This window comes from Periophthalmus magnuspinnatus, chromosome 11 (assembly GCF_009829125.3).
Source record: "Periophthalmus magnuspinnatus isolate fPerMag1 chromosome 11, fPerMag1.2.pri, whole genome shotgun sequence".
In the NCBI taxonomy this organism is placed as follows: domain Eukaryota; kingdom Metazoa; phylum Chordata; class Actinopteri; order Gobiiformes; family Gobiidae; genus Periophthalmus; species Periophthalmus magnuspinnatus.
The window spans coordinates 27,174,280-27,186,849 of NC_047136.2; positions in this window are offsets into that span (position 1 = coordinate 27,174,280).

Consider the following 12,570-nt stretch of genomic DNA (forward strand, 5'->3'; position numbering starts at 1 on the left):
ACAACATCATAACATAGATAGTGTAATATGGGCCTTTTAATAACGTTACATAAATCACATATTTCTCCTTGGGTTATGCTCCCTTGTTTCTCCTTGATTTCAGATTTATATAACTTTTTATGTACAAATTTATAGGTGCTATTCCTTCAAGGTAAAGATTGTCAATGATGATAGGCCTGTAGGCTATTTACGAGAATGAACAAAACACGTAGTGCAGGTGTAATTATTTCCTGAGCAGGAAAGTGACATCCAAACTATGTGGTGCAGTTTTACCTGTATATATAGACTCCATGGAGAGAGGTTTGGCCTTGGATGGGTGTCAGAGATAAATCATGTTTTTGTGCAAATGCTTTCTTTCTTTCTTTCTTTCTTTATCTTTCTTTATACAGGGGAACCAAATGAAAGCACTTGGGCGCTTTTTTCCATGGGTGCCCGGTTTATAATGCATTACAAGCAGAAAAATAAATAAAACAACAATTATATAAGTCCATATAAAACATTCAAAAACAGATGCAGATGTGTGTATAAAAGTTTGTTACCAGATTATTTAATCGCGATTGTGTCACCAGTGTATTCAGTTTTGATTTTCCTTGGGGCATATTCCATTTGTGTGGAGTAAAACAGCTAAAAGCCTCTTTCGCATTTCAGTTCTGGTGCGGCTGGTCCTTAGCCTTATGCAGTCAAGTGATCTGGTGTTAAATATTCCAGTATCAATGACTAACAAACAGGTGAGGTATTCTGGCAGTTTTTGAAGTCGTCCCTTATAGATACATTTCTAACAGACAGTGATGGTCAAGCCACTTTTTCATAGAGAAACAATGGTGGGTTTAAAACCATCACCAATAAAATGATTGTTTTGATGTTACATAATTACGATATGTCTTTTAACGGATACATTTTCTATACGTTTTATCAAGCTCTCAATCTGCCCTGCGTTTTTGCTTGTTTTTGGTTCCTCCTGCACACACCTGCCACTCATCATCAATCAAGCTACACCTGTGAGAACAAAAGGATGGAGGATCTGACACTCCAGATCGTCCTTGTATCCACCATGGTACTATTCTGCTTGGCTCTATCTAGGGTTTTATTTATGATCTCAGTGTTTGGCTTGTTCTTTCTCATTCTTCGCCAGATCCCGCTCCCTGGAATCACTCTGCACCTCTGCCTCTGACCCAGCTCTCCACAACCGGTACAAACACCTCAGCCTCAGATTCAGCTCACCTCAACTGGTACAAACACCCCAGCCTCTGACCCTGCGACCCACGAACTGTTCCAAGACGACTGCATATGGCACTGCTCTCAACTGTCAGCTGTCTACCTTCATTCACATTTCCGTGTCTGTAAATAGATTTTGTTCTAACTTTTACCCGAGTCTGAATCTCTGGTCCCCCATCAGTCATTACGACACATTTTTATATTTATAAATGTTAATGTGTTAACGTTAATTCAGAACAATTTGCCTACTTAGCCCATTTTCTGCTCATTGTTAGTTTCAAACAACTCATTCTTGCAATAATTAAAGAAGCAGCCATTAACATTGTGTTCATGCAGATGCCATTCATAGTTTTCTGTTTCAACGGCCTGAATAAAAATTATAATTTAGCCACCACACCTAGCCAGAGACAAGAAAGCTAGGTTTGTAAGTATGGCTACGGTTTAGGCTAACTCTGGGTATATAAAACAGCTATATTCTTCTGGTTAGGTGAGGCCTATGGTTAGGTTAGGCAATGAAAACACTTTTTACCATGGCTTTGGGAGAGGCTAAGGTTGACGGCAACAGAAGGAGTCCTAGCTTGAAATTAAAATCGAACTTTAGCAGGGTATTTTGGTAAGGGAGCTGAATTAAAGGGCTAGTATGTACACCGACCTAGCCACAGTTCTTACAGTTGGCATTGTAATGATAGAAAAGTCACTAGACTTCCTGTGTTTGCCCTGGTTTTAGTTTGCAAAGGAAGACGTATTTTTCTTATTTGTAAAGCTATATTTTGTTTGTCACAAGATTCGTATTGTAAATGAGCTGTTTCCTCCGATCATCGCTTGACGTTTTCTTGGGTATGTCAGCAGCGTGTGTGTCCCTGAATTGGCACAGTTTGGGAATATGCATGGTTTTACTTGAGTGCTGCTGTATTTTGAACTTGGATGAAAACTGGATTAGAGAGCCCTTTGATTATAATTTCCCACTGGAATATTTTTGCTCAAACAACACGGCTCATTGACAGAATTGCAGTCCTTTTCCTGTATTTGTAGCCTCTTATTTTCTGGGTCCTGGTGAGGCAGTTGACATAGTCAGCACAGCCAAGGCCAGTAGTCGTTACTCTTGACATAAATTGCTTTTAAATGTGATTTATTGTACATTTTGTACATATTTAAAGGGCCTATACTCGGTCATGACATTTGACAGGCATTTGTTTTGCTACTTACACATATATTGGATAAGCAGCTCTTGAAGTTGCTATTGGTCCGCTGTGTTCTGTCTGCCTCTTATATAAAGTATTTTCTTGTCCGAGAATCAGGAAGTGTGTAGTTAGCATTCTAGTTCACATCAAAATCAAACAAAGTAATTAAAAAACAGTCTCACATGCCCTTCCACCTCACCACCAACAACTACCCAACCCCACACAATCATACAACACAGACACATGCACAGTCTCACCTACATGCTCACACAGACACACTCACACACTAAAATATATAAGGCTAGGTACAGATAAATGAGTACAGGCGAACCAACTGAGGAAGAATTGTCAGAAGAGCAATCTCTGTGTATGTTGAGTATTTGGTGTGATAATTGTACCTTCATACTGGTTCCAGGGTAAGTTGTGAGTCCTCGTTGTTGTTAACATTACCGTGATGGCAAATTCCGCCTCTGAAAGTTGTGAAACATCCTTAAAAACACATTACGGTAAAAAATTTAAATGGACAGAATTCATAAGGTAAGTAAAAAATTACTTTGGACCACTACAAACTATTTAAAATTAACTAGTTCAATAGTAAAACCCAAATGTGAAATTTGTCAACTGGACAAAAGGTTGTAGCAGTGAAGACATTTGGCTGCTCATCCAAGCCGCTTCTTCAGTTCTGCTCAGATTACTAGTGGACACTATATCTGTCTGAAAAGGAGGGGCTAACTACACTGAAACGGAAAACAGTTATTGTTTACAGGTTCTGTTCGTAGGCTAGGTCTATTGAGCTACACTAAGTGTGCACTGTGCCTGACTCATTCTTAGCATATTCATTCAGCTCCTTTCACAACTATTAGCATCCTGGACAGCCCTATTGTTTTCTTTTGTTTCCTTTGTTTGCTTTGGGACTGAGGATGGAGTTATAGATGGAGGAAAGATTATGTCTTAGGCCCACATTCCTGTTCAAGGAAGGATTATCTTTCCTAACAAAAATTGGTTCTTTATCTCCCCTCTCAGACCATTTCTTTTCTCTGGCTAAGATCTGTACCTCACTGTCTTCAAAAGAGTGGTTAGTACAGGGGTCAGCTACCACTAACACGCAAAGAGCCATTTGAAAAAGAAAACACTTGGAGTAGCAAATACTTTTGGACATCTAAAATGAAGATAACACTGTTTTTTTTTTACCTTTACACTTTGTATAAACAACTATAGTGTGTTGCTTGTGAAATCCATGAAGTGATACAGAGAAAATTACATTTTATTTATGTAGTGAACTCATTTTGAACATTTTGAACTCTTAAAAAAAAACAAAAAAAAAAGTTGAAAGGAAATATTTGCAAAATATCTGCATATATATTTATTTTACCTGCTCAATGACACTTCTGCTCCTGAACCTCTGCACAGCATCTGCAAATCAGGACTATGAAGTCACTTTCATCTTTATGCTGGACTGTAGCTGTCGTCTGTGAGGCGTGAGCAGTGTTTGTTTTTAACATATTTCACGGTGGAGAATAGCTGCTCACAAAAGCATGTGGATTTGAAGATTGACAGGACTGCAAATGCATTTGTTCATGTTTATGTCGGGGATGGCATCCCATGTTTCAAACACGAGTTTGTCTGATTTTGGAAGGTTCTCAATATCACTCCATCTGGCATTCTGAACAAGAGTGGCTGGGCAACATTTTCAAGATCTTCTGTGAAGCGTTTGAATTTGGACACGCATCTTTGTCAGTTATACCAGCCAGCTCCAGATCAGATTGACTTACATCTGCAATGCTTTTTGGGCGGTGTTTTAGCGGGTATATACCGGCTTCCGCAAGTGTGACACTTATTTTGAGTGACAAAAAAATAATAAAATATCATTTTATTTTAACATTTTAAGATCACAATAAAATTCCAATTTAGAGCTACAATTTAAAAAAAAATAACTAAAATACACTTTAATTAACTTATTCTTTATTTCCTCAAGCACACAGAGCTGCAGTATAAGGATGAAAGAGCAGCATGCGGAGCCGGAGCCACGGGTTGCCGACCTCTGGGTTAGTAACATTGAGGTGGAGATGTGCAGCAGACTGGGGTCCAGAGGAGCTCTCACGATGGTGTTGGTACATTCTCTTATGGAGTGGCTGTTCTCCAGTGAAACGCTCACTGCACTCTTCACTACACTGAATGGAGTAGACCACATTACTTTGTTTATGTCTCAGGGTTTTGTCCTTTGGGTGAACCCGTTTCTGTATTTCTAGGTTTGAAATAGATTGTAATTTCATACTGTCTGAAATTTTTTTTGAAGTTTTTCAGACACACCAGCTGTGTAAGGAATAGTTACAGCTTTCTGGATTCAGATTCCCTGTTGTCCTGTTTTTTAGCTCTCTTAGATCTATTGAAGGCCCATTTTGGATATCCACAAACAGAAAGGGCTTTCTCCACGTGTTGTTCCTCCTTCACTTTTTCCCTGTGTGTTTGTAGGCACCACTTGAGCTCTGTGTTGTAGAGAGTACGGATAACTCCAAGTTTGTGCTGCAGTGGACTCCTAAAATCTTTTATCCAGTTGACAGATTTTACATTTGGCTTTTACTATGGATCAGACCTGGACGATTGAGGGATTACACAGACATTGACTACTTCTGTTTTTCACAGTTTGAGATTCACAAAAAATCAACTACAGCAACTTTGAGCTTTGATGTGTGAATTCGATATATTCAAAAAATATTAGGTTTCTATATTTCACAATTCAGTGAATCTTGTTTGTGCTTTCCTGGGCATGCATTTTATTACCCTAGCTGTAACGTAAAACTCATAAAGGTGCAAGTTAACCAACCACAATGCACATTTACACTCCATATGCAGACTCCTTACATTACACTGGGTTCACACTGGTAGACCCCACACAGTCTAAGCGTCGTAGCAAAATGTGGTGACTATGTGCCAGCCCACATTGTAAAACTGGCCTCAGTTTAAACTAATTGTACGATGTAAAATTCTGACGCTGTGATTTGGTCACAGTCTATGCAAAAACAAGGCACAGGTTAAGAAAATGGGCCTCCGTTCCTTGGAGTTTTGATTTGTTAAAGGCACTAACTGATTTCTTCTGTCTTAAAAATGTGAAACCCAAAAATAGTTGAATGGTTTATAGTGGTCCAAAGATATCCACTTAGCTTATGCATATTTATTCACAGCGATGAGTTTATAAATTTATATTGCACTACTTTCAATGGAGTTTTGCTATCACGGCAAAGCTAAAAACAACTAGCATGCTAACGATAAACTGTCACATTTTTATGCAGCGCTTTTCCACCTTTAAGGCACTCGAAGCGGTTTACATCAAGGAACCACTCACCCATTCACACACACATTCATACACCAGTGTGCACAGACTCTGGGGGGTGAGGAGGGGGGTTAAGTGTCTTGCCCAAGGACACAACAACAGCATTTATCTGTGGGAGCTGGAATAATACTACCAACCTTTGAGTCAGTGGATCTGACCACTCATACAATGATCCCCCAACCTGCGGATCAGTGGAAAAACCCTCTACCAATCGAGCTTCTGTCACCCAAAACAAATCTCTTGAATCTAATCACTTCCTGATTCTTGGACAATCCACAGCTGACATATTTTGAACTCAAGAACTACTTATACAACATATCTGTACTGAGGTAAGTTGTTCCAGTTGCTCCATAACTTAAATTTCGTATTCAAATGTGTATATTTATGAAATACATTAAACATTTCTATTAGTGTATGAACTTCGAACACATGAAGAAAGAATACACCATTTTCAGTGTTGTCAAAAGGATAAAAAACTCGACACCTGTCTCAATCTCCTTTTTCCTTTCGTTTTTAGGGTTATACATGGTGATTATATAGCATGATTATATTATGTAAACTTTGCTGGGGTGCGCTCCTGCCAATGATTCCAATGCAAAATCTAGAAAAGACAGCGAGGGAAAATACACGTATGTGGTTGTGATTATCTCCTTACACAGAAACTCAGTTGTTAAAGCCATTTTGTCTATGAAGAGAGTATCTGCAGAGACTGAGCAAGCCACAACAAATATAATCTGGATGCACCCTCGTTTTTAATCTTTCCCAGATTTACAGAGGTGGTTACATCCCTTTTCATTAGGATTTCCACTTATCTAAAGCCTGCCACACACTACATGAAAATTTGCCAGATTTAGGCCCCGATTTGCTTCTCCCTGACTTCGGGGAGGTGTGGCCCGACTTTAGATCCTCATTTGCCCTCCTCATGTGTCAGTGCGACTCTGAGCTGCTCTGTCATATCATAACCATGAAACATCAGCACCACTGCACCAGCTAATCCAACAGAGGGTCAGGGGCAGAGGGAGTGATGGACACAGAAGCACAGCATACAAACTCAGGAAATAGCAAAAATAATTTAATAACAACTTTATTGCTCACCTCTTGTAAAGTTGTTCAACTGCAGCATTCTTGTTCATAGTATCCATTAGATAATTATTTGGCAAATAATGACACCCAGTACACAAAACAGAGTTATTAATCCAGTCTGAAGCATTCTTTAAAAGCAAAAAGGCGAGGGGGGCTTCTCACGTCCATTTGTTTACATCCAGATTAGCAATACACTTTCTGTGGAATTTATCGCCAGCCTTCTGTGCATTAAAAGCATTTATCTGAACTATTGCACCATATTTCATAAATAACACTCTTTTGACTTGCATCTAAACTAAAAGTGCAGTGCTCTCATCTTTTGAACCCTTTAGACCATTTTCATATTTATCAAAGAGACCAGTGGAAATATAAAATATAGGTTAAAATGTCCAAATCAAATACTATTCTCCACATATGTCATAAATTAAAACTCATTAGCAGAAAAAACATAATGTCTCTTTTAGTTCACCAATGTGTTTATTTCATATTCCTAGATCCACGCCTATAATCTAGAGACCAATTCTTGGGAGGAGATTGTAACTAAACCTCATGACAAATAGGTATTTAAATTTATTTGTACTTATTATGTTTTTATTTACTTTTATTAATTATGATTAATTACCACTTTATTTAATTACATGTATTTATTTTTATGTTTATTTCTTTTATATTTATTTTTCTTTACTTTTTTACTCTATTTGAAAACGTGTACATTTTGACAGGATACCCAGCTCCAAGGAGATGTCATAGCTGTGTGCAAATACAAAATAGTGAGTAGTTTTATTATTTTTATGTAATTATTTGTTTTCTGTTGTTTAAATGTCCCATATTATGCAAAATTGACTCTTGTGAGCTTTAAGTCGTGTTAGAATGTTGTTATCTTCTCAAAAACAGACCTGGAGTTGTGTTTTGTTTCATCCTGCCTATTCTCTGCTTGGGCCTTAAATTGGATGCAATGAGATTATTTACAGGCTGATTTTGACCTAGAGTGTCTCATAACGCTGCTCTGAAAAGATAAATAACACATAACACAACTGGATCTCTTGTGTAATAAGTTAGTTCTCCAAGTAACAAAATTCAGTACTTCTTCCACCACTGGACATAGTTTATTTGGCAACCACGGCAAGTTTATTTGTACAGCTCATACACAAAGTAATTCAAAGTGCTTTACAGATTAAGAAATAAAATCATAATACAACAAATCAAAACATAAGTAATTATAATAACATGAACATTAAAAGAGAAGATTGTAGAATAAAAACCTTTCAGTCATATGCACAGCTAAATAGAGCTGTTTTAAACCATTGTCAAAGTAGAGGCCCGTTTCTCATCTTCAGGAAGATTGTTCCAGGTTTTAGCTGCAGAAAACTGAAACACTGATTCACCATGTTTAGTCCTGACTCTGAGGACTTCAGCCAATCATGGTGCTGGTGAACCTCATGCCATGAACCAACACGTAGCCAACCACGGTGCCGGCGACTATTGGGGAGTGTAGAGCGGAATGCACCAACCCAGCCACAGACAGGACAATTCATTCAAACAAACAAATATATATATATAACACAATATTTTAGGAATAATCTTTACATTGTGTTATCTTGACATGCTTGTGCCTTTAGATTAGCTCACAAGAGTCAGTTTTGTGTAATGTAGGACCTTTAAAGGGGACTGTGCGAGTACTTACCTTGAAAATAGTCACACTTTCCATCCATAAATATATAGTTGCACAGAATGACACTAAAAATGCTTGCCCATAGAAGGATGTCGCTGAACAAAAGCACAAATCCTACCTCCTAGATTAAAACAAAAAAATATTTATAACCAAGCAATCAATAGTGATCGAGCCAGTAAATGTTAAAAATCAAAATATATAAGTGTGTGATGAACTTACATAAAAAGCATTGAAGAGGATGAGCAGTGGAATCTGAATCATACAAACCTACACCACGATACAGCTGCCCACTTCAACACTGGAAAAGACACAGTTAAATGTGATGGATCAGAGGAGGTTTAAAATACATCAACCATCTCTGTCTCTTTTGCTCTGTCTCTTTCTCTCTCCCTTTATTTACACAGTTGAACCCAGTCAGATCACTTGGTCTCTCTTTTTCATGGGGCCCCGTTCAAAATACATTACAAGTAGAAAAACAAACAAGTTCATATAAAACTTTAAAAACAGGAGCAGGTGTGTGTATAAAAGTTTGTTAACAGATTATTAAACTGTGACTGTTTTTTCTTGGAGTGTGTCGTATGTCCTCACTCACATCACTCACCATTTACAATCTCAGGCAGCTCAGGGACTATGGCCAACAGTGTGACGCCAATAAAAGTCTGTGGAAAAGAGAATTTAAAAATCAAACACAGGAAATAATGCGTCAAAGTCACTGTACATACAAGTGAAAGGGCTACAGATTTTTTTGAAGTACTGTAATTCAGTTTCAGTGTAAACTGAATTTTCAGTTACAGGTTTAAAATGTCTGAGAGACATGTTTGAACTCTATATGTTTTGAGTGAGTGTTGGTGGTGGGTCAGAGGGGCCAACGACAGATTGGGAGTCTTGCTTCAGTCAGTTCACCCCAGGGCATCAGTGACCATCTACTCAGGTTCTGTCGTAACGGGTGAGTGTAGCGGACCAAAGGATGCAGACTCGGGGAATATTTACAGGATTTATTGTAGGAATAGGACAAGTACAAACAGAGGGTGATCCGCAGGTGAGCAGGAACACAGGGACACAGGGACACAGGCACGATAGGAAAACAGGAACAGGCAGACCAGACGGGCATAGGGCAGAGCGGGCAGGAGACATCCAGGGCCGGAGCATGACAAGAACAAGTGAGGACGACACAGGCAGGATGAGCACAAACAGACGATCTCGCACTGTGTCTTCCCCCATCTCCTCTTATCCATGGCAGGTGTGGTGATTAGCCACCTGGAGAGCAGGTGCGCGCGGGAGGAGCCGAGAGCTCCGCCCAGCTCCAGGTACAAGCAGGTGAGGGAGGGGGAAGAGCACACAGGGAGGAAAACCAGGAGCGGACAGTGCGGATCATGACAGGTTCCTAAAGTACATTTTCCATTCATTTTTCCTACAGACTTTTGGAAAAACTGAAATATTAATTGTTCAAAGACATCGCTGAGGCTAACCAGCTACACGACTATACGAGTGAAAGGTTTTTATTCTGCGCTTTTCTCTTTTAATGCCAATTTTATGATTATTATTTGTGATTATTTAGGTGTTGATTTGTTGTATTGTGATTTTGAGGTGACAGTAGCTGATAGAGGATTTGTTCACTGATCTGAGAGTTGGCAGTTTAAATCCCGCTCTCGACATAAACATCATTGAGCGGACAGATCCACTGACCCACAGGTTGACGGTGCAAGTCTTGCCCAAGGAGCTATAAAGTCTCACAGTGAGTTGTTTTACTGTAGATTGGAAACAGCCGGGGTGCTCTCACAACTTTTAGCTTGTGGTGTGCAGTCTCTTCACTGTCATATTCAACTAGAGCCTTTGCACTCAGAGATTTAAAATCTCATCCAACACAAAAATCATTTAAACCATAGACACAGACACAAAAATCATTTAAAAATCATTTAAAACGGGAAAATCCTGTAGTGTTTGGTGGGCTTTAGACATCATTTTACTGGAACATACTATACACTGTGAATAAAAGGTGTTATCTGTTGCCTAGACGCTGGTGAAGAGGAGGAGATGTCATGGTTTTGCTGCTGCAGCAGAGAGGGCTATGGCTGGGAGACATTTCCAAAATATAGTCCACTTTGTACCTTTTAGAATTTTCTATTTAGTGCCATAATAATGAATTAAGTATAGACTGTATAAAGAAGTGGACTAAGTGAGTGTGATGTCACCCATAGAGTTCAGCTCCAGTCAAATGAAGCTCATCAAGGCTAAAGCAGTTATAGGGGCCAATTTGGAGCCAAGTTGCATATTAGGAAGAAGGCACCTGATTAACAACATATGACATTAATGTTCATATGTTGCGTTTCGGACACAATAGCAAAATAAAAACACCAGGATCGTATAGAGCGGGTCAATATGAACATTTTAAGACCAAAATGTCTGATAGCAGCATTTACGGTGTTAGGGGCAACAATTTTCCAATGTAAAGTGAACTGAAGCCAGAGCGAATGGAGCCGAAAGTGTGCCCAGGCTCACTTCTAATTGGAACGTAGGGGCTCGCAGGTTAGCTATGTCCATTTATATATAGAGCCTATGGAATTCCTTCCAGTTAACACACTAACACATATTTTTCCACTTTAACTACCTAACCGATACAAAATATGCACATTTGGCAGTATAGTAAAATAGTTGGTCATATTTTAATGAACTAGCTAAGGATAACACCTTATTTATCCTTAGTAAAGTATGAACAAAGACGTAATTCATGACAAGTTTATGAGTTAGTAGCTACTTAATGAATAGCCTAACACTAATTCTTAAAAAATATATATTTGTTAATTATGAAGAAGGTCTTTTTCAGGTTTGGTTAAGACTATTAAAGCTACCATTTGTAATTAGATTGGCTGTTGGATTCTCAGATAACACCACTTGACGTTATCTGTCTGCTAGCTTTGACAGAGGAAGACCAGAGAGCACAGGTGAAGGAGGGTAAAAATGACACAGCTGCCATTTACCGGTCACAAAAAATCAAATAAACTTACAGATGGTAGCTTTAAATATGTAGTTATTATACTGTGTTTGTAGTTATCTCCCCATGACACTTCCTCAAAAGTAACAAGGTGTACCAAAACAGCTTCTGATTTAGAACTTTTTACCATTTTCCCTGAATACTTCTCACCCTGAAAGTTCTAATTTAATATAAAATTGCTAGTGCCGTGCCCTTGATCATGACTTTGCTACAAGACACCTAACCTCACTTGTGTCATGAGGTGCTTAGGGCTCTAGAGCTGTACCTCCAGGATAGTAAACGGTGTTGAAAACCTGAAGCCCCCTCACAGCACGGGAGGGGGGAATCTCCACGGCAACCATGCTACATAACATTTTTTTTTGTTTCTTTTTACGACGCAGGCAGCCGACCAGGAAGAGGAGATCTGCTAACTGCCACTGCTCCCCCAAACATGTATTTACTCTAGTGAGGAACTCATTAAACGTGGCAGGCTCCTTTTGGCCCGGAGGTATACGTAATTTGTCTTGACATTCCAAAGAGCATACGCAGGCGGAGGGGAGCCCCATGTGCACAACAGGCGGGCAGACAGGTCAAGTCCCAGCTGCCCAAACTGAAAATATCCAGCTGACCAACGGCGTTCCCTAACATTCCATGAAAACCATCTAGAAAACCAAAGCTAATCTTCGACACTTTCGTCATGTCAACAAATGGCGTAATGTTTGACGTCACATGGCTCGGGTTTCTAACTAAAATCTATAGGATGTGTGTTTACGACAATGGCATCATCCTAAACGGGGATTAGTGAGAAGTTTATGCACAGACTGTACGTGTCTTTAAGGAGTAAAAGCGATTACTCAAATGCAGAGCTCAGCAGCCGCCATGTGTAGGCTGTAATTAAGAGTTTTAAAGGGAAACCGCTCGATGACACATTTATTCACGATGACAGACGCTTCGTGTCTTTGAGGCCGACGTATTAATCATTTAATCTGCAGAACTGAAAATTGCCTCATTATCTTGAAAAGTGGGCAATTTGGCCACCAATGAAACCATAGTGCTTGTAAAACGATAAGGGTGTTCAAACATATTCAGATGTGGTTGTTTTGTTGTTTTGTTTATG